Source organism: Callospermophilus lateralis, unplaced genomic scaffold (genome assembly GCF_048772815.1).
Source record: "Callospermophilus lateralis isolate mCalLat2 unplaced genomic scaffold, mCalLat2.hap1 Scaffold_3076, whole genome shotgun sequence".
NCBI lineage: Eukaryota > Metazoa > Chordata > Mammalia > Rodentia > Sciuridae > Callospermophilus > Callospermophilus lateralis.
In genome coordinates this window covers 22,970-50,000 of record NW_027513699.1, presented here as the reverse complement: position 1 = coordinate 50,000, position 27,031 = coordinate 22,970, and the positions used below count along the sequence as shown (strand labels likewise).

At 66.8% G+C, this 27,031-nt stretch overlaps 10 non-coding genes across 10 annotated transcripts; all 10 read right to left on the bottom strand.

The window, feature by feature from the left end:
* Positions 1 to 1,183: 1,183 nt before the first annotated feature.
* LOC143640473 (5S ribosomal RNA) lies at positions 1,184 to 1,302 on the bottom strand. Its single transcript, XR_013154943.1, has one exon. It is a non-coding gene; the product is annotated as a 5S ribosomal RNA (ribosomal RNA).
* Positions 1,303 to 3,906: 2,604 nt separating this feature from the next.
* Positions 3,907 to 4,025, bottom strand: LOC143640472 (5S ribosomal RNA). The gene has a single exon (XR_013154942.1). It is a non-coding gene; the product is annotated as a 5S ribosomal RNA (ribosomal RNA).
* A 2,616-nt stretch (positions 4,026 to 6,641) lies between these two features.
* On the bottom strand, positions 6,642 to 6,759 carry LOC143640479 (5S ribosomal RNA). The gene has a single exon (XR_013154949.1). It is a non-coding gene; the product is annotated as a 5S ribosomal RNA (ribosomal RNA).
* A 2,837-nt stretch (positions 6,760 to 9,596) lies between these two features.
* LOC143640471 (5S ribosomal RNA) lies at positions 9,597 to 9,715 on the bottom strand. Its single transcript, XR_013154941.1, has one exon. It is a non-coding gene; the product is annotated as a 5S ribosomal RNA (ribosomal RNA).
* A 2,646-nt stretch (positions 9,716 to 12,361) lies between these two features.
* On the bottom strand, positions 12,362 to 12,480 carry LOC143640470 (5S ribosomal RNA). The gene has a single exon (XR_013154940.1). It is a non-coding gene; the product is annotated as a 5S ribosomal RNA (ribosomal RNA).
* Positions 12,481 to 15,110: 2,630 nt separating this feature from the next.
* On the bottom strand, positions 15,111 to 15,229 carry LOC143640469 (5S ribosomal RNA). The gene has a single exon (XR_013154939.1). It is a non-coding gene; the product is annotated as a 5S ribosomal RNA (ribosomal RNA).
* Positions 15,230 to 17,845: 2,616 nt separating this feature from the next.
* On the bottom strand, positions 17,846 to 17,963 carry LOC143640478 (5S ribosomal RNA). Its single transcript, XR_013154948.1, has one exon. It is a non-coding gene; the product is annotated as a 5S ribosomal RNA (ribosomal RNA).
* A 2,849-nt stretch (positions 17,964 to 20,812) lies between these two features.
* LOC143640468 (5S ribosomal RNA) lies at positions 20,813 to 20,931 on the bottom strand. The gene has a single exon (XR_013154938.1). It is a non-coding gene; the product is annotated as a 5S ribosomal RNA (ribosomal RNA).
* A 2,640-nt stretch (positions 20,932 to 23,571) lies between these two features.
* LOC143640467 (5S ribosomal RNA) lies at positions 23,572 to 23,690 on the bottom strand. Its single transcript, XR_013154937.1, has one exon. It is a non-coding gene; the product is annotated as a 5S ribosomal RNA (ribosomal RNA).
* A 2,831-nt stretch (positions 23,691 to 26,521) lies between these two features.
* Positions 26,522 to 26,640, bottom strand: LOC143640466 (5S ribosomal RNA). Its single transcript, XR_013154936.1, has one exon. It is a non-coding gene; the product is annotated as a 5S ribosomal RNA (ribosomal RNA).
* Positions 26,641 to 27,031: the final 391 nt, after the last annotated feature.

The window sequence follows — 27,031 nt, the reverse complement described above, 5'->3', positions numbered from 1 at the left end:
TCCTGGCCCCGAACCACTTGCCTGCTCCGAAGGCTGCTTCCTCCTCTTCTCGGAGCACCTGCTCTCCTTTGACATCTGCTCTCTTGCTTGGCTCCCAGCGCAGCCTCCTAAGACCCTGTGGCCTCCTGGGCCTTCTCTCAGCCTCTGCCCTGCACACACCCTGAAGACGTGCACTCACTTCAAGGGGGATGTGGGAATCCACTCTTACATCCACGGGAAGTTAGATGGGAGATGAGAGAACCTGTGACCGCCCAGTCTCGAGGCTGCCATGGACTGGGTGACTTGCAGCCCAGAGTGAGGTGGCTGGGGTGGGAGGGGGGAAGAGAGGAGTGAGTGTGTGTCTGTGTGTGTGTGTTTGTGAGAGAGAGAGAGAGAGAGAGAGAGAGAGAGAGAGAGCGAGAGAGACAGGGTGACAGACAGAAGGGCCAAGGAAAGAGACACACTGAGTGGGAGATGGAGACAGGAGGCCTCCTCACAGGCCAGTAGAGTCACAAAGGTGAAGGAGAGATGGATGAGCAGAGAGATAGACAGAAAGACATCTGCTTCCAGAGTGTGTGTGTGTGTGTGTGTGTGAGAGAGAGAGAGAGAGAGAGAGAGAGAGAGAGAGAGAGAGAGAGATGGGTGAAGAGACAGACTCAGGGCTGGGACCCTCAGGAGGAAGGCGTTGGGAAGGGAGGCAGAGTTGCCAAGGGACGGACCTAGGGAGAGACGCTGGATGGACTCTCTCACTCCCAGGACCTGGGTGGCCACGCTCTGCTGGTGTGGCAAGAACGGGTGGGGAGCGGCCCCTGCGGGTGGGCCCTGTGTTCTGGGGAAAAGCAGGTGTGCGCCTCCCCACCCCCCATCCGGGAGTGTGAGTGGTGGGGGGGGGTGGGGGTCGGTCAGGGTGCACAGGACTGGTCGAGGCCTGGACCAGGCTCTGCTCCGCCGGGTCGCCTGGAGTGTCCTAGCGTCCCTGGAGAGAGCCAGGCCAGTGTGCCTCACTGCAGGCGCTGGGCGCTGGGCGCCGGAGGCGAGGCGGGAGGCGGGAGGCCGGAGGCCAGCAGCAGGCCTGAAGGGACACCGGGAGCCCAGGGCTGCCCCTGCGCCCTACCCCCGCGGGCCCGGGGGTCACGGCCTGAGGCGGTCACGGACACTGTTTCCGGGCCACGCAAGAAAAGTGCGTGTGGGAAGGGGGCGCAAAAGCCTACAGCACCCGGTATTCCCAGGCGGTCTCCCATCCAAGTACTAACCAGGCCCGACCCTGCTTAGCTTCCGAGATCAGACGAGATCGGGCGCGTTCAGGGTGGTATGGCCGTAGACGGCGGAGGCTGCCCCGGAACGCCTCAAGAGCCTGCGCCGGCTTCCACCCTTCAGCCCAGGGGCAGGGGAGGGCAGGGGAGGGCAGGGCAGCGGTGGAGGGGGCCAACACAGCGGGTGTTCCCAGGGGGCCTCCCTCGCCCCGCCCCAGCACTGCCCAGCGCTCCTCAACTCAACTCCAGGCTGGCTTTCTCGCTCCGACCTGACTCGGTCCCCGCGGCGGCGCGGGGGTCCTGGGAGACTGGCCGGCTCTCCCTCTCGGGTCCTCGGCCGGGCCGGATCGGGTCGGGGTGGAGTGGGCTAGGCGGGGCTGACAGGGGCTGAGTCCCGCCTCCACCTCTGCCCCTGGGCACCTGGCTCCACCTACCGGGAGCCCCGCCCCGGCCTGGCCTGGCCTCTGCCCCTCCTCGCCGAGCCCCAAGACCCCCGACCCCCGGGCACCCGGCACCCGCACCGCCACCCCACCCAGCCCTTCGCCTGGCCGAGAATCCCCAGAGAATCCCCAGCTGCCGCCGCCCGCGCTACCCTAGCCTAGCCTAGCCGAGCAGAGCCGAGCCGGGCGCCCAGAGAGCCAGGGGCGAAGACGGGAGCAGACACCCCGGCCCCCCGCGCCCCCCACCGGACACCCCAGAGACCCTGACAGAGGCCCAGCGCCCCAGCTGGAAATGCAGTGGGACTGGGCAATGGCGAGTGGCCGGCCACACACAACACCTGTGCGGGGAGCCACCCTCAGGGAGGGCCCGAGGAGGAACACACGCAGGGACCCACAGACAACCGGGCAGCGGGTGGCGAGCCGGCTGTGGCCCGCTGGTTCCCAGTCAGTCAGTCAGTCAGTCAGTCACAGGGCCAGGCTCAGAAGTGCGCCGCTGGGGCGCGGGCCTCGCCCTGAGTTCCCCATCCACTCTGCTTTGTCCACTCTGCACAGCAGCGCTTGGCCGCCCCGCACCCCCACCGCCACCCCCACCCTACCCTACCTCACCCCCACCCCACCACACTCTACCCCACCCCCGAGTGACTCCCTTCGGACTGAGTGCCAAGGTCGGAGGGCTCTGCGCCTTGTTTGTACACCTCAAGGACCAGGACCTGTACAGCACCGCCCTGAGGAAGGGCACAGACCCCTCCGTCCATTTGTCCATGGGCTGTGCTCCCGGAAAGGACCGCCTGTGAAAGTAGCGTTCCGAGTCAAACCCCGTCAGAGCCCAGTCGACGGCCTCACCAGACCGGAAGCCCCCTCACCCGCAAGCCTTGCGGGGGGCGGGGGGGAGCAGCGGTTGCGGGGGGTCGCGCGCCCACCGGGCCTTCAGGCCCTGCCTCGCGGCCAGGCGTCTCCAGGTGGAGGGTTCGCCGCGAACAAAGGGGCCTCTGCCTCCCTGTCCCCACCGCCCGGCCTTGGCCTTCAGCTCCCCTCGGCACGTGGTCCTCCCCGGCAACCTCCTGGCCCCGAACCACTTGCCTGCTCCGAAGGCTGCTTCCTCCTCTTCTCGGAGCACCTGCTCTCCTTTGACATCTGCTCTCTTGCTTGGCTCCCAGCGCAGCCTCCTAAGACCCTGTGGCCTCCTGGGCCTTCTCTCAGCCTCTGCCCTGCACACACCCTGAAGACGTGCACTCACTTCAAGGGGGATGTGGGAATCCACTCTTACATCCACGGGAAGTTAGATGGGAGATGAGAGAACCTGTGACCGCCCAGTCTCGAGGCTGCCATGGACTGGGTGACTTGCAGCCCAGAGTGAGGTGGCTGGGGTGGGAGGGGGGAAGAGAGGAGTGAGTGTGTGTCTGTGTGTGTGTGTTTGTGAGAGAGAGAGAGAGAGAGAGAGAGAGAGAGAGAGAGCGAGAGAGACAGGGTGACAGACAGAAGGGCCAAGGAAAGAGACACACTGAGTGGGAGATGGAGACAGGAGGCCTCCTCACAGGCCAGTAGAGTCACAAAGGTGAAGGAGAGATGGATGAGCAGAGAGATAGACAGAAAGACATCTGCTTCCAGAGTGTGTGTGTGTGTGTGTGTGTGAGAGAGAGAGAGAGAGAGAGAGAGAGAGAGAGAGAGATGGGTGAAGAGACAGACTCAGGGCTGGGACCCTCAGGAGGAAGGCGTTGGGAAGGGAGGCAGAGTTGCCAAGGGACGGACCTAGGGAGAGACGCTGGATGGACTCTCTCACTCCCAGGACCTGGGTGGCCACGCTCTGCTGGTGTGGCAAGAACGGGTGGGGAGCGGCCCCTGCGGGTGGGCCCTGTGTTCTGGGGAAAAGCAGGTGTGCGCCTCCCCACCCCCCATCCGGGAGTGTGAGTGGTGGGGGGGGGTGGGGGTCGGTCAGGGTGCACAGGACTGGTCGAGGCCTGGACCAGGCTCTGCTCCGCCGGGTCGCCTGGAGTGTCCTAGCGTCCCTGGAGAGAGCCAGGCCAGTGTGCCTCACTGCAGGCGCTGGGCGCTGGGCGCCGGAGGCGAGGCGGGAGGCGGGAGGCCGGAGGCCAGCAGCAGGCCTGAAGGGACACCGGGAGCCCAGGGCTGCCCCTGCGCCCTACCCCCGCGGGCCCGGGGGTCACGGCCTGAGGCGGTCACGGACACTGTTTCCGGGCCACGCAAGAAAAGTGCGTGTGGGAAGGGGGCGCAAAAGCCTACAGCACCCGGTATTCCCAGGCGGTCTCCCATCCAAGTACTAACCAGGCCCGACCCTGCTTAGCTTCCGAGATCAGACGAGATCGGGCGCGTTCAGGGTGGTATGGCCGTAGACGGCGGAGGCTGCCCCGGAACGCCTCAAGAGCCTGCGCCGGCTTCCACCCTTCAGCCCAGGGGCAGGGGAGGGCAGGGGAGGGCAGGGCAGCGGTGGAGGGGGCCAACACAGCGGGTGTTCCCAGGGGGCCTCCCTCGCCCCGCCCCAGCACTGCCCAGCGCTCCTCAACTCAACTCCAGGCTGGCTTTCTCGCTCCGACCTGACTCGGTCCCCGCGGCGGCGCGGGGGTCCTGGGAGACTGGCCGGCTCTCCCTCTCGGGTCCTCGGCCGGGCCGGATCGGGTCGGGGTGGAGTGGGCTAGGCGGGGCTGACAGGGGCTGAGTCCCGCCTCCACCTCTGCCCCTGGGCACCTGGCTCCACCTACCGGGAGCCCCGCCCCGGCCTGGCCTGGCCTCTGCCCCTCCTCGCCGAGCCCCAAGACCCCCGACCCCCGGGCACCCGGCACCCGCACCGCCACCCCACCCAGCCCTTCGCCTGGCCGAGAATCCCCAGAGAATCCCCAGCTGCCGCCGCCCGCGCTACCCTAGCCTAGCCTAGCCGAGCAGAGCCGAGCCGGGCGCCCAGAGAGCCAGGGGCGAAGACGGGAGCAGACACCCCGGCCCCCCGCGCCCCCCACCGGACACCCCAGAGACCCTGACAGAGGCCCAGCGCCCCAGCTGGAAATGCAGTGGGACTGGGCAATGGCGAGTGGCCGGCCACACACAACACCTGTGCGGGGAGCCACCCTCAGGGAGGGCCCGAGGAGGAACACACGCAGGGACCCACAGACAACCGGGCAGCGGGTGGCGAGCCGGCTGTGGCCCGCTGGTTCCCAGTCAGTCAGTCAGTCAGTCAGTCACAGGGCCAGGCTCAGAAGTGCGCCGCTGGGGCGCGGGCCTCGCCCTGAGTTCCCCATCCACTCTGCTTTGTCCACTCTGCACAGCAGCGCTTGGCCGCCCCGCACCCCCACCGCCACCCCCACCCTACCCTACCTCACCCCCACCCCACCACACTCTACCCCACCCCCGAGTGACTCCCTTCGGACTGAGTGCCAAGGTCGGAGGGCTCTGCGCCTTGTTTGTACACCTCAAGGACCAGGACCTGTACAGCACCGCCCTGAGGAAGGGCACAGACCCCTCCGTCCATTTGTCCATGGGCTGTGCTCCCGGAAAGGACCGCCTGTGAAAGTAGCGTTCCGAGTCAAACCCCGTCAGAGCCCAGTCGACGGCCTCACCAGACCGGAAGCCCCCTCACCCGCAAGCCTTGCGGGGGGCGGGGGGGAGCAGCGGTTGCGGGGGGTCGCGCGCCCACCGGGCCTTCAGGCCCTGCCTCGCGGCCAGGCGTCTCCAGGTGGAGGGTTCGCCGCGAACAAAGGGGCCTCTGCCTCCCTGTCCCCACCGCCCGGCCTTGGCCTTCAGCTCCCCTCGGCACGTGGTCCTCCCCGGCAACCTCCTGGCCCCGAACCACTTGCCTGCTCCGAAGGCTGCTTCCTCCTCTTCTCGGAGCACCTGCTCTCCTTTGACATCTGCTCTCTTGCTTGGCTCCCAGCGCAGCCTCCTAAGACCCTGTGGCCTCCTGGGCCTTCTCTCAGCCTCTGCCCTGCACACACCCTGAAGACGTGCACTCACTTCAAGGGGGATGTGGGAATCCACTCTTACATCCACGGGAAGTTAGATGGGAGATGAGAGAACCTGTGACCGCCCAGTCTCGAGGCTGCCATGGACTGGGTGACTTGCAGCCCAGAGTGAGGTGGCTGGGGTGGGAGGGGGGAAGAGAGGAGTGAGTGTGTGTCTGTGTGTGTGTGTTTGTGAGAGAGAGAGAGAGAGAGAGAGAGAGAGCGAGAGAGACAGGGTGACAGACAGAAGGGCCAAGGAAAGAGACACACTGAGTGGGAGATGGAGACAGGAGGCCTCCTCACAGGCCAGTAGAGTCACAAAGGTGAAGGAGAGATGGATGAGCAGAGAGATAGACAGAAAGACATCTGCTTCCAGAGTGTGTGTGTGTGTGTGTGTGTGTGTGAGAGAGAGAGAGAGAGAGAGAGAGAGAGAGACAGAGATAGAGAGAGAGAGAGAGAAAGAGAGAGAGATGGGTGAAGAGACAGACTCAGGGCTGGGACCCTCAGGAGGAAGGCGTTGGGAAGGGAGGCAGAGTTGCCAAGGGACGGACCTAGGGAGAGACGCTGGATGGACTCTCTCACTCCCAGGACCTGGGTGGCCACGCTCTGCTGGTGTGGCAAGAACGGGTGGGGAGCGGCCCCTGCGGGTGGGCCCTGTGTTCTGGGGAAAAGCAGGTGTGCGCCTCCCCACCCCCCATCCGGGAGTGTGAGTGGTGGGGGGGGGTGGGGGTCGGTCAGGGTGCACAGGACTGGTCGAGGCCTGGACCAGGCTCGGCTCCGCCGGGTCGCCTGGAGTGTCCTAGCGTCCCTGGAGAGAGCCAGGCCAGTGTGGCTCACTGCAGGCGCTGGGCGCTGGGCGCCGGAGGCGAGGCGGGAGGCCAGCCGCAGGCCTGAAGGGACACCGGGAGCCCAGGGCTGCCCCTGCGCCCTACCCGCGCGGGCCCGGGGGTCACGGCCTGAGGCGGTCACGGACACTGTTTCCGGGCCACGCAAGAAAAGTGCGTGTGGGAAGGGGGCGCAAAAGCCTACAGCACCCGGTATTCCCAGGCGGTCTCCCATCCAAGTACTAACCAGGCCCGACCCTGCTTAGCTTCCAGATCAGACGAGATCGGGCGCGTTCAGGGTGGTATGGCCGTAGACGGCGGAGGCTGCCCCGGAACGCCTCAAGAGCCTGCGCCGGCTTCCACCCTTCAGCCCAGGGGCAGGGGAGGGCAGGGGAGGGCAGGGCAGCGGTGGAGGGGGCCAACACAGCGGGTGTTCCCAGGGGGCCTCCCTCGCCCCGCCCCAGCACTGCCCAGCGCTCCTCAACTCAACTCCAGGCTGGCTTTCTCGCTCCGACCTGACTCGGTCCATGCGGCGGCGCGGGGGTCCTGGGAGACTGGCCGGCTCTCCCTCTCGGGTCCTCGGCCGGGCCGGATCGGGTCGGGGTGGAGTGGGCTAGGCGGGGCTGACAGGGGCTGAGTCCCGCCTCCACCTCTGCCCCTGGGCACCTGGCTCCACCTACCGGGAGCCCCGCCCCGGCCTGGCCTGGCCTCTGCCCCTCCTCGCCGAGCCCCAAGACCCCCGACCCCCGGGCACCCGGCAACCGCACCGCCACCCCACCCAGCCCTTCGCCTGGCCGAGAATCCCCAGAGAATCCCCAGCTGCCGCCGCCCGCGCTACCCTAGCCTAGCCTAGCCGAGCAGAGCCGAGCCGGGCGCCCAGAGAGCCAGGGGCGAAGACGGGAGCAGACACCCCGGCCCCCCGCGCCCCCCACCGGACACCCCAGAGACCCTGACAGAGGCCCAGCGCCCCAGCTGGAAATGCAGTGGGACTGGGCAATGGCGAGTGGCCGGCCACACACAACACCTGTGCGGGGAGCCACCCTCAGGGAGGGCCCGAGGAGGAACACACGCAGGGACCCACAGACAACCGGGCAGCGGGTGGCGAGCCGGCTGTGGCCCGCTGGTTCCCAGTCAGTCAGTCAGTCAGTCAGTCAGTCAGTCACAGGGCCAGGCTCAGAAGTGCGCCGCTGGGGCGCGGGCCTCGCCCTGAGTTCCCCATCCACTCTGCTTTGTCCACTCTGCACAGCAGCGCTTGGCCGCCCCGCACCCCCACCGCCACCCCCACCCTACCCTACCTCACCCCCACCCCACCACACTCTACCCCACCCCCGAGTGACTCCCTTCGGACTGAGTGCCAAGGTCGGAGGGCTCTGCGCCTTGTTTGTACACCTCAAGGACCAGGACCTGTACAGCACCGCCCTGAGGAAGGGCAGAGACCCCTCCGTCCATTTGTCCATGGGCTGTGCTCCCGGAAAGGACCGCCTGTGAAAGTAGCGTTCCGAGTCAAACCCCGTCAGAGCCCAGTCGACGGCCTCACCAGACCGGAATCCCCCTCACCCGCAAGCCTTGCGGGGGGCCGGGGGGAGCAGCGGTTGCGGGGGGTCGCGCGCCCACCGGGCCTTCAGGCCCTGCCTCGCGGCCAGGCGTCTCCAGGTGGAGGGTTCGCCGCGAACAAAGGGGCCTCTGCCTCCCTGTCCCCACCGCCCGGCCTTGGCCTTCAGCTCCCCTCGGCACGTGGTCCTCCCCGGCAACCTCCTGGCCCCGAACCACTTGCCTGCTCCGAAGGCTGCTTCCTCCTCTTCTCGGAGCACCTGCCCTCCTTTGACATCTGCTCTCTTGCTTGGCTCCCAGCGCAGCCTCCTAAGACCCTGTGGCCTCCTGGGCCTTCTCTCAGCCTCTGCCCTGCACACACCCTGAAGACGTGCACTCACTTCAAGGGGGATGTGGGAATCCACTCTTACATCCACGGGAAGTTAGATGGGAGATGAGAGAACCTGTGACCGCCCAGTCTCGAGGCTGCCATGGACTGGGTGACTTGCAGCCCAGAGTGAGGTGGCTGGGGTGGGAGGGGGGAAGAGAGGAGTGAGTGTGTGTCTGTGTGTGTGTGTTTGTGAGAGAGAGAGAGAGAGAGAGAGAGAGAGCGAGAGAGACAGGGTGACAGACAGAAGGGCCAAGGAAAGAGACACACTGAGTGGGAGATGGAGACAGGAGGCCTCCTCACAGGCCAGTAGAGTCTCAAAGGTGAAGGAGAGATGGATGAGCAGAGAGATAGACAGAAAGACATCTGCTTCCAGAGTGTGTGTGTGTGTGTGTGTGTGTGAGAGAGAGAGAGAGAGAGAGAGAGAGAGCGAGAGAGACAGGGTGACAGACAGAAGGGCCAAGGAAAGAGACACACTGAGTGGGAGATGGAGACAGGAGGCCTCCTCACAGGCCAGTAGAGTCACAAAGGTGAAGGAGAGATGGATGAGCAGAGAGATAGACAGAAAGACATCTGCTTCCAGAGTGTGTGTGTGTGTGTGTGTGTGAGAGAGAGAGAGAGAGAGAGAGAGAGACAGAGATAGAGAGAGAGAGAGAGAAAGAGAGAGAGATGGGTGAAGAGACAGACTCAGGGCTGGGACCCTCAGGAGGAAGGCGTTGGGAAGGGAGGCAGAGTTGCCAAGGGACGGACCTAGGGAGAGACGCTGGATGGACTCTCTCACTCCCAGGACCTGGGTGGCCACGCTCTGCTGGTGTGGCAAGAACGGGTGGGGAGCGGCCCCTGCGGGTGGGCCCTGTGTTCTGGGGAAAAGCAGGTGTGCGCCTCCCCACCCCCCATCCGGGAGTGTGAGTGGTGGGGGGGGGTGGGGGTCGGTCAGGGTGCACAGGACTGGTCGAGGCCTGGACCAGGCTCGGCTCCGCCGGGTCGCCTGGAGTGTCCTAGCGTCCCTGGAGAGAGCCAGGCCAGTGTGGCTCACTGCAGGCGCTGGGCGCTGGGCGCCGGAGGCGAGGCGGGAGGCGGGAGGCGGGAGGCCAGCCGCAGGCCTGAAGGGACACCGGGAGCCCAGGGCTGCCCCTGCGCCCTACCCCCGCGGGCCCGGGGGTCACGGCCTGAGGCGGTCACGGACACTGTTTCCGGGCCACGCAAGAAAAGTGCGTGTGGGAAGGGGGCGCAAAAGCCTACAGCACCCGGTATTCCCAGGCGGTCTCCCATCCAAGTACTAACCAGGCCCGACCCTGCTTAGCTTCCGAGATCAGACGAGATCGGGCGCGTTCAGGGTGGTATGGCCGTAGACGGCGGAGGCTGCCCCGGAACGCCTCAAGAGCCTGCGCCGGCTTCCACCCTTCAGCCCAGGGGCAGGGGAGGGCAGGGGAGGGCAGGGCAGCGGTGGAGGGGGCCAACACAGCGGGTGTTCCCAGGGGGCCTCCCTCGCCCCGCCCCAGCACTGCCCAGCGCTCCTCAACTCAACTCCAGGCTGGCTTTCTCGCTCCGACCTGACTCGGTCCATGCGGCGGCGCGGGGGTCCTGGGAGACTGGCCGGCTCTCCCTCTCGGGTCCTCGGCCGGGCCGGATCGGGTCGGGGTGGAGTGGGCTAGGCGGGGCTGACAGGGGCTGAGTCCCGCCTCCACCTCTGCCCCTGGGCACCTGGCTCCACCTACCGGGAGCCCCGCCCCGGCCTGGCCTGGCCTCTGCCCCTCCTCGCCGAGCCCCAAGACCCCCGACCCCCGGGCACCCGGCACCCGCACCGCCACCCCACCCAGCCCTTCGCCTGGCCGAGAATCCCCAGAGAATCCCCAGCTGCCGCCGCCCGCGCTACCCTAGCCTAGCCTAGCCGAGCAGAGCCGAGCCGGGCGCCCAGAGAGCCAGGGGCGAAGACGGGAGCAGACACCCCGGCCCCCCGCGCCCCCCACCGGACACCCCAGAGACCCTGACAGAGGCCCAGCGCCCCAGCTGGAAATGCAGTGGGACTGGGCAATGGCGAGTGGCCGGCCACACACAACACCTGTGCGGGGAGCCACCCTCAGGGAGGGCCCGAGGAGGAACACACGCAGGGACCCACAGACAACCGGGCAGCGGGTGGCGAGCCGGCTGTGGCCCGCTGGTTCCCAGTCAGTCAGTCAGTCAGTCAGTCAGTCAGTCAGTCACAGGGCCAGGCTCAGAAGTGCGCCGCTGGGGCGCGGGCCTCGCCCTGAGTTCCCCATCCACTCTGCTTTGTCCACTCTGCACAGCAGCGCTTGGCCGCCCCGCACCCCCACCGCCACCCCCACCCTACCCTACCTCACCCCCACCCCACCACACTCTACCCCACCCCCGAGTGACTCCCTTCGGACTGAGTGCCAAGGTCGGAGGGCTCTGCGCCTTGTTTGTACACCTCAAGGACCAGGACCTGTACAGCACCGCCCTGAGGAAGGGCACAGACCCCTCCGTCCATTTGTCCATGGGCTGTGCTCCCGGAAAGGACCGCCTGTGAAAGTAGCGTTCCGAGTCAAACCCCGTCAGAGCCCAGTCGACGGCCTCACCAGACCGGAAGCCCCCTCACCCGCAAGCCTTGCGGGGGGCGGGGGGGAGCAGCGGTTGCGGGGGGTCGCGCGCCCACCGGGCCTTCAGGCCCTGCCTCGCGGCCAGGCGTCTCCAGGTGGAGGGTTCGCCGCGAACAAAGGGGCCTCTGCCTCCCTGTCCCCACCGCCCGGCCTTGGCCTTCAGCTCCCCTCGGCACGTGGTCCTCCCCGGCAACCTCCTGGCCCCGAACCACTTGCCTGCTCCGAAGGCTGCTTCCTCCTCTTCTCGGAGCACCTGCCCTCCTTTGACATCTGCTCTCTTGCTTGGCTCCCAGCGCAGCCTCCTAAGACCCTGTGGCCTCCTGGGCCTTCTCTCAGCCTCTGCCCTGCACACACCCTGAAGACGTGCACTCACTTCAAGGGGGATGTGGGAATCCACTCTTACATCCACGGGAAGTTAGATGGGAGATGAGAGAACCTGTGACCGCCCAGTCTCGAGGCTGCCATGGACTGGGTGACTTGCAGCCCAGAGTGAGGTGGCTGGGGTGGGAGGGGGGAAGAGAGGAGTGAGTGTGTGTCTGTGTGTGTGTGTTTGTGAGAGAGAGAGAGAGAGAGAGAGAGAGAGAGCGAGAGAGACAGGGTGACAGACAGAAGGGCCAAGGAAAGAGACACACTGAGTGGGAGATGGAGACAGGAGGCCTCCTCACAGGCCAGTAGAGTCACAAAGGTGAAGGAGAGATGGATGAGCAGAGAGATAGACAGAAAGACATCTGCTTCCAGAGTGTGTGTGTGTGTGTGTGTGTGTGTGAGAGAGAGAGAGAGAGAGAGAGAGAGAGAGAGACAGAGATAGAGAGAGAGAGAGAGAAAGAGAGAGAGATGGGTGAAGAGACAGACTCAGGGCTGGGACCCTCAGGAGGAAGGCGTTGGGAAGGGAGGCAGAGTTGCCAAGGGACGGACCTAGGGAGAGACGCTGGATGGACTCTCTCACTCCCAGGACCTGGGTGGCCACGCTCTGCTGGTGTGGCAAGAACGGGTGGGGAGCGGCCCCTGCGGGTGGGCCCTGTGTTCTGGGGAAAAGCAGGTGTGCGCCTCCCCACCCCCCATCCGGGAGTGTGAGTGGTGGGGGGGGGTGGGGGTCGGTCAGGGTGCACAGGACTGGTCGAGGCCTGGACCAGGCTCGGCTCCGCCGGGTCGCCTGGAGTGTCCTAGCGTCCCTGGAGAGAGCCAGGCCAGTGTGGCTCACTGCAGGCGCTGGGCGCTGGGCGCCGGAGGCGAGGCGGGAGGCGGGAGGCCGGAGGCCAGCCGCAGGCCTGAAGGGACACCGGGAGCCCAGGGCTGCCCCTGCGCCCTACCCCCGCGGGCCCGGGGGTCACGGCCTGAGGCGGTCACGGACACTGTTTCCGGGCCACGCAAGAAAAGTGCGTGTGGGAAGGGGGCGCAAAAGCCTACAGCACCCGGTATTCCCAGGCGGTCTCCCATCCAAGTACTAACCAGGCCCGACCCTGCTTAGCTTCCGAGATCAGACGAGATCGGGCGCGTTCAGGGTGGTATGGCCGTAGACGGCGGAGGCTGCCCCGGAACGCCTCAAGAGCCTGCGCCGGCTTCCACCCTTCAGCCCAGGGGCAGGGGAGGGCAGGGGAGGGCAGGGCAGCGGTGGAGGGGGCCAACACAGCGGGTGTTCCCAGGGGGCCTCCCTCGCCCCGCCCCAGCACTGCCCAGCGCTCCTCAACTCAACTCCAGGCTGGCTTTCTCGCTCCGACCTGACTCGGTCCATGCGGCGGCGCGGGGGTCCTGGGAGACTGGCCGGCTCTCCCTCTCGGGTCCTCGGCCGGGCCGGATCGGGTCGGGGTGGAGTGGGCTAGGCGGGGCTGACAGGGGCTGAGTCCCGCCTCCACCTCTGCCCCTGGGCACCTGGCTCCACCTACCGGGAGCCCCGCCCCGGCCTGGCCTGGCCTCTGCCCCTCCTCGCCGAGCCCCAAGACCCCCGACCCCCGGGCACCCGGCACCCGCACCGCCACCCCACCCAGCCCTTCGCCTGGCCGAGAATCCCCAGAGAATCCCCAGCTGCCGCCGCCCGCGCTACCCTAGCCTAGCCTAGCCGAGCAGAGCCGAGCCGGGCGCCCAGAGAGCCAGGGGCGAAGACGGGAGCAGACACCCCGGCCCCCCGCGCCCCCCACCGGACACCCCAGAGACCCTGACAGAGGCCCAGCGCCCCAGCTGGAAATGCAGTGGGACTGGGCAATGGCGAGCGGCCGGCCACACACAACACCTGTGCGGGGAGCCAACCTCAGGGAGGGCCCGAGGAGGAACACACGCAGGGACCCACAGACAACCGGGCAGCGGGTGGCGAGCCGGCTGTGGCCCGCTGGTTCCCAGTCAGTCAGTCAGTCAGTCAGTCACAGGGCCAGGCTCAGAAGTGCGCCGCTGGGGCGCGGGCCTCGCCCTGAGTTCCCCATCCACTCTGCTTTGTCCACTCTGCACAGCAGCGCTTGGCCGCCCCGCACCCCCACCGCCACCCCCACCCTACCCTACCTCACCCCCACCCCACCACACTCTACCCCACCCCCGAGTGACTCCCTTCGGACTGAGTGCCAAGGTCGGAGGGCTCTGCGCCTTGTTTGTACACCTCAAGGACCAGGACCTGTACAGCACCGCCCTGAGGAAGGGCACAGACCCCTCCGTCCATTTGTCCATGGGCTGTGCTCCCGGAAAGGACCGCCTGTGAAAGTAGCGTTCCGAGTCAAACCCCGTCAGAGCCCAGTCGACGGCCTCACCAGACCGGAAGCCCCCTCACCCGCAAGCCTTGCGGGGGGCGGGGGGGAGCAGCGGTTGCGGGGGGTCGCGCGCCCACCGGGCCTTCAGGCCCTGCCTCGCGGCCAGGCGTCTCCAGGTGGAGGGTTCGCCGCGAACAAAGGGGCCTCTGCCTCCCTGTCCCCACCGCCCGGCCTTGGCCTTCAGCTCCCCTCGGCACGTGGTCCTCCCCGGCAACCTCCTGGCCCCGAACCACTTGCCTGCTCCGAAGGCTGCTTCCTCCTCTTCTCGGAGCACCTGCCCTCCTTTGACATCTGCTCTCTTGCTTGGCTCCCAGCGCAGCCTCCTAAGACCCTGTGGCCTCCTGGGCCTTCTCTCAGCCTCTGCCCTGCACACACCCTGAAGACGTGCACTCACTTCAAGGGGGATGTGGGAATCCACTCTTACATCCACGGGAAGTTAGATGGGAGATGAGAGAACCTGTGACCGCCCAGTCTCGAGGCTGCCATGGACTGGGTGACTTGCAGCCCAGAGTGAGGTGGCTGGGGTGGGAGGGGGGAAGAGAGGAGTGAGTGTGTGTCTGTGTGTGTGTGTTTGTGAGAGAGAGAGAGAGAGAGAGAGAGAGAGCGAGAGAGACAGGGTGACAGACAGAAGGGCCAAGGAAAGAGACACACTGAGTGGGAGATGGAGACAGGAGGCCTCCTCACAGGCCAGTAGAGTCACAAAGGTGAAGGAGAGATGGATGAGCAGAGAGATAGACAGAAAGACATCTGCTTCCAGAGTGTGTGTGTGTGTGTGTGTGTGTGTGAGAGAGAGAGAGAGAGAGAGAGAGAGAGAGACAGAGATAGAGAGAGAGAGAGAGAAAGAGAGAGAGATGGGTGAAGAGACAGACTCAGGGCTGGGACCCTCAGGAGGAAGGCGTTGGGAAGGGAGGCAGAGTTGCCAAGGGACGGACCTAGGGAGAGACGCTGGATGGACTCTCTCACTCCCAGGACCTGGGTGGCCACGCTCTGCTGGTGTGGCAAGAACGGGTGGGGAGCGGCCCCTGCGGGTGGGCCCTGTGTTCTGGGGAAAAGCAGGTGTGCGCCTCCCCACCCCCCATCCGGGAGTGTGAGTGGTGGGGGGGGGTGGGGGTCGGTCAGGGTGCACAGGACTGGTCGAGGCCTGGACCAGGCTCGGCTCCGCCGGGTCGCCTGGAGTGTCCTAGCGTCCCTGGAGAGAGCCAGGCCAGTGTGGCTCACTGCAGGCGCTGGGCGCTGGGCGCCGGAGGCGAGGCGGGAGGCGGGAGGCCGGAGGCCAGCCGCAGGCCTGAAGGGACACCGGGAGCCCAGGGCTGCCCCTGCGCCCTACCCCCGCGGGCCCGGGGGTCACGGCCTGAGGCGGTCACGGACACTGTTTCCGGGCCACGCAAGAAAAGTGCGTGTGGGAAGGGGGCGCAAAAGCCTACAGCACCCGGTATTCCCAGGCGGTCTCCCATCCAAGTACTAACCAGGCCCGACCCTGCTTAGCTTCCGAGATCAGACGAGATCGGGCGCGTTCAGGGTGGTATGGCCGTAGACGGCGGAGGCTGCCCCGGAACGCCTCAAGAGCCTGCGCCGGCTTCCACCCTTCAGCCCAGGGGCAGGGGAGGGCAGGGGAGGGCAGGGCAGCGGTGGAGGGGGCCAACACAGCGGGTGTTCCCAGGGGGCCTCCCTCGCCCCGCCCCAGCACTGCCCAGCGCTCCTCAACTCAACTCCAGGCTGGCTTTCTCGCTCCGACCTGACTCGGTCCATGCGGCGGCGCGGGGGTCCTGGGAGACTGGCCGGCTCTCCCTCTCGGGTCCTCGGCCGGGCCGGATCGGGTCGGGGTGGAGTGGGCTAGGCGGGGCTGACAGGGGCTGAGTCCCGCCTCCACCTCTGCCCCTGGGCACCTGGCTCCACCTACCGGGAGCCCCGCCCCGGCCTGGCCTGGCCTCTGCCCCTCCTCGCCGAGCCCCAAGACCCCCGACCCCCGGGCACCCGGCACCCGCACCGCCACCCCACCCAGCCCTTCGCCTGGCCGAGAATCCCCAGAGAATCCCCAGCTGCCGCCGCCCGCGCTACCCTAGCCTAGCCTAGCCGAGCAGAGCCGAGCCGGGCGCCCAGAGAGCCAGGGGCGAAGACGGGAGCAGACACCCCGGCCCCCCGCGCCCCCCACCGGACACCCCAGAGACCCTGACAGAGGCCCAGCGCCCCAGCTGGAAATGCAGTGGGACTGGGCAATGGCGAGCGGCCGGCCACACACAACACCTGTGCGGGGAGCCAACCTCAGGGAGGGCCCGAGGAGGAACACACGCAGGGACCCACAGACAACCGGGCAGCGGGTGGCGAGCCGGCTGTGGCCCGCTGGTTCCCAGTCAGTCAGTCAGTCAGTCAGTCACAGGGCCAGGCTCAGAAGTGCGCCGCTGGGGCGCGGGCCTCGCCCTGAGTTCCCCATCCACTCTGCTTTGTCCACTCTGCACAGCAGCGCTTGGCCGCCCCGCACCCCCACCGCCACCCCCACCCTACCCTACCTCACCCCCACCCCACCACACTCTACCCCACCCCCGAGTGACTCCCTTCGGACTGAGTGCCAAGGTCGGAGGGCTCTGCGCCTTGTTTGTACACCTCAAGGACCAGGACCTGTACAGCACCGCCCTGAGGAAGGGCACAGACCCCTCCGTCCATTTGTCCATGGGCTGTGCTCCCGGAAAGGACCGCCTGTGAAAGTAGCGTTCCGAGTCAAACCCCGTCAGAGCCCAGTCGACGGCCTCACCAGACCGGAAGCCCCCTCACCCGCAAGCCTTGCGGGGGGCGGGGGGGAGCAGCGGTTGCGGGGGGTCGCGCGCCCACCGGGCCTTCAGGCCCTGCCTCGCGGCCAGGCGTCTCCAGGTGGAGGGTTCGCCGCGAACAAAGGGGCCTCTGCCTCCCTGTCCCCACCGCCCGGCCTTGGCCTTCAGCTCCCCTCGGCACGTGGTCCTCCCCGGCAACCTCCTGGCCCCGAACCACTTGCCTGCTCCGAAGGCTGCTTCCTCCTCTTCTCGGAGCACCTGCCCTCCTTTGACATCTGCTCTCTTGCTTGGCTCCCAGCGCAGCCTCCTAAGACCCTGTGGCCTCCTGGGCCTTCTCTCAGCCTCTGCCCTGCACACACCCTGAAGACGTGCACTCACTTCAAGGGGGATGTGGGAATCCACTCTTACATCCACGGGAAGTTAGATGGGAGATGAGAGAACCTGTGACCGCCCAGTCTCGAGGCTGCCATGGACTGGGTGACTTGCAGCCCAGAGTGAGGTGGCTGGGGTGGGAGGGGGGAAGAGAGGAGTGAGTGTGTGTCTGTGTGTGTGTGTTTGTGAGAGAGAGAGAGAGAGAGAGAGAGAGAGCGAGAGAGACAGGGTGACAGACAGAAGGGCCAAGGAAAGAGACACACTGAGTGGGAGATGGAGACAGGAGGCCTCCTCACAGGCCAGTAGAGTCACAAAGGTGAAGGAGAGATGGATGAGCAGAGAGATAGACAGAAAGACATCTGCTTCCAGAGTGTGTGTGTGTGTGTGTGTGTGTGTGAGAGAGAGAGAGAGAGAGAGAGAGAGAGAGACAGAGATAGAGAGAGAGAGAGAGAAAGAGAGAGAGATGGGTGAAGAGACAGACTCAGGGCTGGGACCCTCAGGAGGAAGGCGTTGGGAAGGGAGGCAGAGTTGCCAAGGGACGGACCTAGGGAGAGACGCTGGATGGACTCTCTCACTCCCAGGACCTGGGTGGCCACGCTCTGCTGGTGTGGCAAGAACGGGTGGGGAGCGGCCCCTGCGGGTGGGCCCTGTGTTCTGGGGAAAAGCAGGTGTGCGCCTCCCCACCCCCCATCCGGGAGTGTGAGTGGTGGGGGGGGGTGGGGGTCGGTCAGGGTGCACAGGACTGGTCGAGGCCTGGACCAGGCTCGGCTCCGCCGGGTCGCCTGGAGTGTCCTAGCGTCCCTGGAGAGAGCCAGGCCAGTGTGGCTCACTGCAGGCGCTGGGCGCTGGGCGCCGGAGGCGAGGCGGGAGGCCAGCCGCAGGCCTGAAGGGACACCGGGAGCCCAGGGCTGCCCCTGCGCCCTACCCGCGCGGGCCCGGGGGTCACGGCCTGAGGCGGTCACGGACACTGTTTCCGGGCCACGCAAGAAAAGTGCGTGTGGGAAGGGGGCGCAAAAGCCTACAGCACCCGGTATTCCCAGGCGGTCTCCCATCCAAGTACTAACCAGGCCCGACCCTGCTTAGCTTCCAGATCAGACGAGATCGGGCGCGTTCAGGGTGGTATGGCCGTAGACGGCGGAGGCTGCCCCGGAACGCCTCAAGAGCCTGCGCCGGCTTCCACCCTTCAGCCCAGGGGCAGGGGAGGGCAGGGGAGGGCAGGGCAGCGGTGGAGGGGGCCAACACAGCGGGTGTTCCCAGGGGGCCTCCCTCGCCCCGCCCCAGCACTGCCCAGCGCTCCTCAACTCAACTCCAGGCTGGCTTTCTCGCTCCGACCTGACTCGGTCCATGCGGCGGCGCGGGGGTCCTGGGAGACTGGCCGGCTCTCCCTCTCGGGTCCTCGGCCGGGCCGGATCGGGTCGGGGTGGAGTGGGCTAGGCGGGGCTGACAGGGGCTGAGTCCCGCCTCCACCTCTGCCCCTGGGCACCTGGCTCCACCTACCGGGAGCCCCGCCCCGGCCTGGCCTGGCCTCTGCCCCTCCTCGCCGAGCCCCAAGACCCCCGACCCCCGGGCACCCGGCAACCGCACCGCCACCCCACCCAGCCCTTCGCCTGGCCGAGAATCCCCAGAGAATCCCCAGCTGCCGCCGCCCGCGCTACCCTAGCCTAGCCTAGCCGAGCAGAGCCGAGCCGGGCGCCCAGAGAGCCAGGGGCGAAGACGGGAGCAGACACCCCGGCCCCCCGCGCCCCCCACCGGACACCCCAGAGACCCAGACAGAGGCCCAGCGCCCCAGCTGGAAATGCAGTGGGACTGGGCAATGGCGAGTGGCCGGCCACACACAACACCTGTGCGGGGAGCCACCCTCAGGGAGGGCCCGAGGAGGAACACACGCAGGGACCCACAGACAACCGGGCAGCGGGTGGCGAGCCGGCTGTGGCCCGCTGGTTCCCAGTCAGTCAGTCAGTCAGTCAGTCAGTCAGTCACAGGGCCAGGCTCAGAAGTGCGCCGCTGGGGCGCGGGCCTCGCCCTGAGTTCCCCATCCACTCTGCTTTGTCCACTCTGCACAGCAGCGCTTGGCCGCCCCGCACCCCCACCGCCACCCCCACCCTACCCTACCTCACCCCCACCCCACCACACTCTACCCCACCCCCGAGTGACTCCCTTCGGACTGAGTGCCAAGGTCGGAGGGCTCTGCGCCTTGTTTGTACACCTCAAGGACCAGGACCTGTACAGCACCGCCCTGAGGAAGGGCAGAGACCCCTCCGTCCATTTGTCCATGGGCTGTGCTCCCGGAAAGGACCGCCTGTGAAAGTAGCGTTCCGAGTCAAACCCCGTCAGAGCCCAGTCGACGGCCTCACCAGACCGGAATCCCCCTCACCCGCAAGCCTTGCGGGGGGCCGGGGGGAGCAGCGGTTGCGGGGGGTCGCGCGCCCACCGGGCCTTCAGGCCCTGCCTCGCGGCCAGGCGTCTCCAGGTGGAGGGTTCGCCGCGAACAAAGGGGCCTCTGCCTCCCTGTCCCCACCGCCCGGCCTTGGCCTTCAGCTCCCCTCGGCACGTGGTCCTCCCCGGCAACCTCCTGGCCCCGAACCACTTGCCTGCTCCGAAGGCTGCTTCCTCCTCTTCTCGGAGCACCTGCCCTCCTTTGACATCTGCTCTCTTGCTTGGCTCCCAGCGCAGCCTCCTAAGACCCTGTGGCCTCCTGGGCCTTCTCTCAGCCTCTGCCCTGCACACACCCTGAAGACGTGCACTCACTTCAAGGGGGATGTGGGAATCCACTCTTACATCCACGGGAAGTTAGATGGGAGATGAGAGAACCTGTGACCGCCCAGTCTCGAGGCTGCCATGGACTGGGTGACTTGCAGCCCAGAGTGAGGTGGCTGGGGTGGGAGGGGGGAAGAGAGGAGTGAGTGTGTGTCTGTGTGTGTGTGTTTGTGAGAGAGAGAGAGAGAGAGAGAGAGAGAGCGAGAGAGACAGGGTGACAGACAGAAGGGCCAAGGAAAGAGACACACTGAGTGGGAGATGGAGACAGGAGGCCTCCTCACAGGCCAGTAGAGTCTCAAAGGTGAAGGAGAGATGGATGAGCAGAGAGATAGACAGAAAGACATCTGCTTCCAGAGTGTGTGTGTGTGTGTGTGTGTGTGAGAGAGAGAGAGAGAGAGAGAGAGAGAGCGAGAGAGACAGGGTGACAGACAGAAGGGCCAAGGAAAGAGACACACTGAGTGGGAGATGGAGACAGGAGGCCTCCTCACAGGCCAGTAGAGTCACAAAGGTGAAGGAGAGATGGATGAGCAGAGAGATAGACAGAAAGACATCTGCTTCCAGAGTGTGTGTGTGTGTGTGTGTGTGTGTGTGAGAGAGAGAGAGAGAGAGAGAGAGAGAGAGAGACAGAGATAGAGAGAGAGAGAGAGAAAGAGAGAGAGAAGGGTGAAGAGACAGACTCAGGGCTGGGACCCTCAGGAGGAAGGCGTTGGGAAGGGAGGCAGAGTTGCCAAGGGACGGACCTAGGGAGAGACGCTGGATAGACTCTCTCACTCCCAGGACCTGGGTGGCCACGCTCTGCTGGTGTGGCAAGAACGGGTGGGGAGCGGCCCCTGCGGGTGGGCCCTGTGTTCTGGGGAAAAGCAGGTGTGCGCCTCCCCACCCCCCATCCGGGAGTGTGAGTGGTGGGGGGGGGTGGGGGTCGGTCAGGGTGCACAGGACTGGTCGAGGCCTGGACCAGGCTCGGCTCCGCCGGGTCGCCTGGAGTGTCCTAGCGTCCCTGGAGAGAGCCAGGCCAGTGTGGCTCACTGCAGGCGCTGGGCGCTGGGCGCCGGAGGCGAGGCGGGAGGCGGGAGGCGGGAGGCCAGCCGCAGGCCTGAAGGGACACCGGGAGCCCAGGGCTGCCCCTGCGCCCTACCCCCGCGGGCCCGGGGGTCACGGCCTGAGGCGGTCACGGACACTGTTTCCGGGCCACGCAAGAAAAGTGCGTGTGGGAAGGGGGCGCAAAAGCCTACAGCACCCGGTATTCCCAGGCGGTCTCCCATCCAAGTACTAACCAGGCCCGACCCTGCTTAGCTTCCGAGATCAGACGAGATCGGGCGCGTTCAGGGTGGTATGGCCGTAGACGGCGGAGGCTGCCCCGGAACGCCTCAAGAGCCTGCGCCGGCTTCCACCCTTCAGCCCAGGGGCAGGGGAGGGCAGGGGAGGGCAGGGCAGCGGTGGAGGGGGCCAACACAGCGGGTGTTCCCAGGGGGCCTCCCTCGCCCCGCCCCAGCACTGCCCAGCGCTCCTCAACTCAACTCCAGGCTGGCTTTCTCGCTCCGACCTGACTCGGTCCCCGCGGCGGCGCGGGGGTCCTGGGAGACTGGCCGGCTCTCCCTCTCGGGTCCTCGGCCGGGCCGGATCGGGTCGGGGTGGAGTGGGCTAGGCGGGGCTGACAGGGGCTGAGTCCCGCCTCCACCTCTGCCCCTGGGCACCTGGCTCCACCTACCGGGAGCCCCGTCCCGGCCTGGCCTGGCCTCTGCCCCTCCTCGCCGAGCCCCAAGACCCCCGACCCCCGGGCACCCGGCACCCGCACCGCCACCCCACCCAGCCCTTCGCCTGGCCGAGAATCCCCAGAGAATCCCCAGCTGCCGCCGCCCGCGCTACCCTAGCCTAGCCTAGCCGAGCAGAGCCGAGCCGGGCGCCCAGAGAGCCAGGGGCGAAGACGGGAGCAGACACCCCGGCCCCCCGCGCCCCCCACCGGACACCCCAGAGACCCTGACAGAGGCCCAGCGCCCCAGCTGGAAATGCAGTGGGACTGGGCAATGGCGAGCGGCCGGCCACACACAACACCTGTGCGGGGAGCCACCCTCAGGGAGGGCCCGAGGAGGAACACAGGCAGGGACCCACAGACAACCGGGCAGCGGGTGGCGAGCCGGCTGTGGCCCGCTGCTTCCCAGTCAGTCAGTCAGTCAGTCAGTCAGTCAGTCACAGGGCCAGGCTCAGAAGTGCGCCGCTGGGGCGCGGGCCTCGCCCTGAGTTCCCCATCCACTCTGCTTTGTCCACTCTGCACAGCAGCGCTTGGCCGCCCCGCACCCCCACCGCCACCCCCACCCTACCCTACCTCACCCCCACCCCACCACACTCTACCCCACCCCCGAGTGACTCCCTTCGGACTGAGTGCCAAGGTCGGAGGGCTCTGCGCCTTGTTTGTACACCTCAAGGACCAGGACCTGTACAGCACCGCCCTGAGGAAGGGCACAGACCCCTCCGTCCATTTGTCCATGGGCTGTGCTCCCGGAAAGGACCGCCTGTGAAAGTAGCGTTCCGAGTCAAACCCCGTCAGAGCCCAGTCGACGGCCTCACCAGACCGGAAGCCCCCTCACCCGCAAGCCTTGCGGGGGGCGGGGGGGAGCAGCGGTTGCGGGGGGTCGCGCGCCCACCGGGCCTTCAGGCCCTGCCTCGCGGCCAGGCGTCTCCAGGTGGAGGGTTCGCCGCGAACAAAGGGGCCTCTGCCTCCCTGTCCCCACCGCCCGGCCTTGGCCTTCAGCTCCCCTCGGCACGTGGTCCTCCCCGGCAACCTCCTGGCCCCGAACCACTTGCCTGCTCCGAAGGCTGCTTCCTCCTCTTCTCGGAGCACCTGCCCTCCTTTGACATCTGCTCTCTTGCTTGGCTCCCAGCGCAGCCTCCTAAGACCCTGTGGCCTCCTGGGCCTTCTCTCAGCCTCTGCCCTGCACACACCCTGAAGACGTGCACTCACTTCAAGGGGGATGTGGGAATCCACTCTTACATCCACGGGAAGTTAGATGGGAGATGAGAGAACCTGTGACCGCCCAGTCTCGAGGCTGCCATGGACTGGGTGACTTGCAGCCCAGAGTGAGGTGGCTGGGGTGGGAGGGGGGAAGAGAGGAGTGAGTGTGTGTCTGTGTGTGTGTGTTTGTGAGAGAGAGAGAGAGAGAGAGAGAGAGAGAGCGAGAGAGACAGGGTGACAGACAGAAGGGCCAAGGAAAGAGACACACTGAGTGGGAGATGGAGACAGGAGGCCTCCTCACAGGCCAGTAGAGTCACAAAGGTGAAGGAGAGATGGATGAGCAGAGAGATAGACAGAAAGACATCTGCTTCCAGAGTGTGTGTGTGTGTGTGTGTGTGTGTGTGAGAGAGAGAGAGAGAGAGAGAGAGAGAGACAGAGATAGAGAGAGAGAGAGAGAAAGAGAGAGAGATGGGTGAAGAGACAGACTCAGGGCTGGGACCCTCAGGAGGAAGGCGTTGGGAAGGGAGGCAGAGTTGCCAAGGGACGGACCTAGGGAGAGACGCTGGATGGACTCTCTCACTCCCAGGACCTGGGTGGCCACGCTCTGCTGGTGTGGCAAGAACGGGTGGGGAGCGGCCCCTGCGGGTGGGCCCTGTGTTCTGGGGAAAAGCAGGTGTGCGCCTCCCCACCCCCCATCCGGGAGTGTGAGTGGTGGGGGGGGGTGGGGGTCGGTCAGGGTGCACAGGACTGGTCGAGGCCTGGACCAGGCTCGGCTCCGCCGGGTCGCCTGGAGTGTCCTAGCGTCCCTGGAGAGAGCCAGGCCAGTGTGGCTCACTGCAGGCGCTGGGCGCTGGGCGCCGGAGGCGAGGCGGGAGGCGGGAGGCCGGAGGCCAGCCGCAGGCCTGAAGGGACACCGGGAGCCCAGGGCTGCCCCTGCGCCCTACCCCCGCGGGCCCGGGGGTCACGGCCTGAGGCGGTCACGGACACTGTTTCCGGGCCACGCAAGAAAAGTGCGTGTGGGAAGGGGGCGCAAAAGCCTACAGCACCCGGTATTCCCAGGCGGTCTCCCATCCAAGTACTAACCAGGCCCGACCCTGCTTAGCTTCCGAGATCAGACGAGATCGGGCGCGTTCAGGGTGGTATGGCCGTAGACGGCGGAGGCTGCCCCGGAACGCCTCAAGAGCCTGCGCCGGCTTCCACCCTTCAGCCCAGGGGCAGGGGAGGGCAGGGGAGGGCAGGGCAGCGGTGGAGGGGGCCAACACAGCGGGTGTTCCCAGGGGGCCTCCCTCGCCCCGCCCCAGCACTGCCCAGCGCTCCTCAACTCAACTCCAGGCTGGCTTTCTCGCTCCGACCTGACTCGGTCCATGCGGCGGCGCGGGGGTCCTGGGAGACTGGCCGGCTCTCCCTCTCGGGTCCTCGGCCGGGCCGGATCGGGTCGGGGTGGAGTGGGCTAGGCGGGGCTGACAGGGGCTGAGTCCCGCCTCCACCTCTGCCCCTGGGCACCTGGCTCCACCTACCGGGAGCCCCGCCCCGGCCTGGCCTGGCCTCTGCCCCTCCTCGCCGAGCCCCAAGACCCCCGACCCCCGGGCACCCGGCAACCGCACCGCCACCCCACCCAGCCCTTCGCCTGGCCGAGAATCCCCAGAGAATCCCCAGCTGCCGCCGCCCGCGCTACCCTAGCCTAGCCTAGCCGAGCAGAGCCGAGCCGGGCGCCCAGAGAGCCAGGGGCGAAGACGGGAGCAGACACCCCGGCCCCCCGCGCCCCCCACCGGACACCCCAGAGACCCTGACAGAGGCCCAGCGCCCCAGCTGGAAATGCAGTGGGACTGGGCAATGGCGAGTGGCCGGCCACACACAACACCTGTGCGGGGAGCCACCCTCAGGGAGGGCCCGAGGAGGAACACACGCAGGGACCCACAGACAACCGGGCAGCGGGTGGCGAGCCGGCTGTGGCCCGCTGGTTCCCAGTCAGTCAGTCAGTCAGTCAGTCAGTCACAGGGCCAGGCTCAGAAGTGCGCCGCTGGGGCGCGGGCCTCGCCCTGAGTTCCCCATCCACTCTGCTTTGTCCACTCTGCACAGCAGCGCTTGGCCGCCCCGCACCCCCACCGCCACCCCCACCCTACCCTACCTCACCCCCACCCCACCACACTCTACCCCACCCCCGAGTGACTCCCTTCGGACTGAGTGCCAAGGTCGGAGGGCTCTGCGCCTTGTTTGTACACCTCAAGGACCAGGACCTGTACAGCACCGCCCTGAGGAAGGGCAGAGACCCCTCCGTCCATTTGTCCATGGGCTGTGCTCCCGGAAAGGACCGCCTGTGAAAGTAGCGTTCCGAGTCAAACCCCGTCAGAGCCCAGTCGACGGCCTCACCAGACCGGAATCCCCCTCACCCGCAAGCCTTGCGGGGGGCCGGGGGGAGCAGCGGTTGCGGGGGGTCGCGCGCCCACCGGGCCTTCAGGCCCTGCCTCGCGGCCAGGCGTCTCCAGGTGGAGGGTTCGCCGCGAACAAAGGGGCCTCTGCCTCCCTGTCCCCACCGCCCGGCCTTGGCCTTCAGCTCCCCTCGGCACGTGGTCCTCCCCGGCAACCTCCTGGCCCCGAACCACTTGCCTGCTCCGAAGGCTGCTTCCTCCTCTTCTCGGAGCACCTGCCCTCCTTTGACATCTGCTCTCTTGCTTGGCTCCCAGCGCAGCCTCCTAAGACCCTGTGGCCTCCTGGGCCTTCTCTCAGCCTCTGCCCTGCACACACCCTGAAGACGTGCACTCACTTCAAGGGGGATGTGGGAATCCACTCTTACATCCACGGGAAGTTAGATGGGAGATGAGAGAACCTGTGACCGCCCAGTCTCGAGGCTGCCATGGACTGGGTGACTTGCAGCCCAGAGTGAGGTGGCTGGGGTGGGAGGGGGGAAGAGAGGAGTGAGTGTGTGTCTGTGTGTGTGTTTGTGAGAGAGAGAGAGAGAGAGAGAGAGAGAGCGAGAGAGACAGGGTGACAGACAGAAGGGCCAAGGAAAGAGACACACTGAGTGGGAGATGGAGACAGGAGGCCTCCTCACAGGCCAGTAGAGTCTCAAAGGTGAAGGAGAGATGGATGAGCAGAGAGATAGACAGAAAGACATCTGCTTCCAGAGTGTGTGTGTGTGTGTGTGTGTGTGAGAGAGAGAGAGAGAGAGAGAGAGAGAGCGAGAGAGACAGGGTGACAGACAGAAGGGCCAAGGAAAGAGACACACTGAGTGGGAGATGGAGACAGGAGGCCTCCTCACAGGCCAGTAGAGTCACAAAGGTGAAGGAGAGATGGATGAGCAGAGAGATAGACAGAAAGACATCTGCTTCCAGAGTGTGTGTGTGTGTGTGTGTGTGTGTGAGAGAGAGAGAGAGAGAGAGAGACAGAGATAGAGAGAGAGAGAGAGAAAGAGAGAGAGATGGGTGAAGAGACAGACTCAGGGCTGGGACCCTCAGGAGGAAGGCGTTGGGAAGGGAGGCAGAGTTGCCAAGGGACGGACCTAGGGAGAGACGCTGGATGGACTCTCTCACTCCCAGGACCTGGGTGGCCACGCTCTGCTGGTGTGGCAAGAACGGGTGGGGAGCGGCCCCTGCGGGTGGGCCCTGTGTTCTGGGGAAAAGCAGGTGTGCGCCTCCCCACCCCCCATCCGGGAGTGTGAGTGGTGGGGGGGGGTGGGGGTCGGTCAGGGTGCACAGGACTGGTCGAGGCCTGGACCAGGCTCGGCTCCGCCGGGTCGCCTGGAGTGTCCTAGCGTCCCTGGAGAGAGCCAGGCCAGTGTGGCTCACTGCAGGCGCTGGGCGCTGGGCGCCGGAGGCGAGGCGGGAGGCGGGAGTCGGGAGGCCAGCCGCAGGCCTGAAGGGACACCGGGAGCCCAGGGCTGCCCCTGCGCCCTACCCCCGCGGGCCCGGGGGTCACGGCCTGAGGCGGTCACGGACACTGTTTCCGGGCCACGCAAGAAAAGTGCGTGTGGGAAGGGGGCGCAAAAGCCTACAGCACCCGGTATTCCCAGGCGGTCTCCCATCCAAGTACTAACCAGGCCCGACCCTGCTTAGCTTCCGAGATCAGACGAGATCGGGCGCGTTCAGGGTGGTATGGCCGTAGACGGCGGAGGCTGCCCCGGAACGCCTCAAGAGCCTGCGCCGGCTTCCACCCTTCAGCCCAGGGGCAGGGGAGGGCAGGGGAGGGCAGGGCAGCGGTGGAGGGGGCCAACACAGCGGGTGTTCCCAGGGGGCCTCCCTCGCCCCGCCCCAGCACTGCCCAGCGCTCCTCAACTCAACTCCAGGCTGGCTTTCTCGCTCCGACCTGACTCGGTCCATGCGGCGGCGCGGGGGTCCTGGGAGACTGGCCGGCTCTCCCTCTCGGGTCCTCGGCCGGGCCGGATCGGGTCGGGGTGGAGTGGGCTAGGCGGGGCTGACAGGGGCTGAGTCCCGCCTCCACCTCTGCCCCTGGGCACCTGGCTCCACCTACCGGGAGCCCCGCCCCGGCCTGGCCTGG